Raw genomic sequence first — 1,597 nt, forward strand, 5'->3', positions numbered from 1 at the left:
TATCTTTTCTTGTCATGATGATGGATTTTGGTTCTCCTTGGCTTTCACTGCCTTCTGTAAAAGGAAAACAGATTTCTCCAATGGCGAGTCATAGTAGCATGGGTTAAGAGGGATAGATATAGTTAATTTAGAGAGATTTTGAAGCCGGCCATGGTGGCATATGCCTTTAATCCCAGCACTTGGGCTGCATGCAGTGTAGTTTTTTCCAGCTTTTTATCAGCTGGTCTACAGGGAGGAGGTTTTAAGCTCAGCTCCAGCAAGATGTCTCAGTGACCTCACAACCCACGCATGTGGAGTCCAGGACTTTTTTGACACAGGATCTCATGTAGTTCAGGCTTGTTTTGCTTGCACTATGTAGCTGAGGATGACCTTGAACTTCAGATCCTCCTGCCTCCATCCCCCAAGTGCTAAAGATTACAGGAATGTGCCACCACACTCAGCTTGTGCAGTACTGGGGTTGAACTCAGGTCTTTGTGCATGCTAGGCCAGATTCAATCTACAATTCAATTTACAATATACACTAAATTTATTTATTTATTTTTACATATTTAAAGGTTTTATTACAAATCATGGCTGGTGAACAGCAAAGCTGTTACCTGTAAAGAGTGCTCTCCAGCTTGATCCTGGGGCACTGTTCTGAGGACAGCTGCTCCAGGAAAGGAGTGGTCCAAAAGGCAGGACCCTGCAAGGTCCAAAGTCCAGAGGAAGGAGGCAATGGCCTCCGCCAGAGGAGTCCTGACAGCCACAGTGCATACGTTCAATGAGCCACTTGGTCCACTTCCAGCTTGCTTTGGGAACTTGGCAAATACAGTTTGTCCCAAAGTTGGTGTCTCGAGTCTGAGTGCAGCAAAGGCTGCACAAGTTCTCATAGCCTTGCTTTTCCCACTTTGCAATCAGGTTTTTGTCTGCATAGCCTTCTTTAATGCAGCACTCATAGGGTTCTCTACTTCTGACTTTCTGCTTGTAAAACAGGTCAAATATGTAGTGGGTTGTTAGAGTTGTGGATCCTGAAAATGGGCCACAGAGATTCCACTTTCCTCTTTCCCTCATGAGGCTTGGTTTCAGCTACTCTCATCTTTTGATCTAATTCATCCAGGATTGGTTCAATCAACTCCCAGCCATCTGGAGGTGCTTTTTGACTTCTTTTGACTTTGAGTGTTTTCACTACCAAATATCTTCAAAAGATCATGCCTTCTGCAGAAAAAAAAAGTCGCTGGCTCCTCTGGCAGTGTGTGCATGTGTGGGTGGGGCAGCTCCAGCCTCTCCATCAGGGATGCTCAAATCACCTCTCTTGGCTACTACTGTTGCCAAAGTCACCCATCTGGGGCTCCCCCTGCCCCACCGAGGTAGGGTTTCATTCTAATCCAGGCTGTCCTGGAATTCACTGTGTAGTCACAGGTGGCCTCCAAGTTACTGCGACCCTCCTACCACTGCCTCCCAAGTGCTGGGATTAAAGGCGTGTGCCACCACGCTGGGACCTCTGAGACTTTTTAATCAAAAAAGTTATGCACAATGTGGAGTATGGAAACTCTAGAATTAGAAACATTTTAGAAAACATTAAACCATCTGAAATTCTTCTACCAAGAAACAACAAAAA

General features: G+C 45.4%; 1 pseudogene; it reads right to left on the reverse strand.

The window, feature by feature from the left end:
• Positions 1 to 567: 567 nt before the first annotated feature.
• Positions 568 to 1,321, reverse strand: LOC101608430 (annotated as a pseudogene).
• Positions 1,322 to 1,597: the final 276 nt, after the last annotated feature.

The sequence above is a fragment of the Jaculus jaculus genome, chromosome 3 (genome assembly GCF_020740685.1).
Source record: "Jaculus jaculus isolate mJacJac1 chromosome 3, mJacJac1.mat.Y.cur, whole genome shotgun sequence".
Lineage (NCBI taxonomy): Eukaryota > Metazoa > Chordata > Mammalia > Rodentia > Dipodidae > Jaculus > Jaculus jaculus.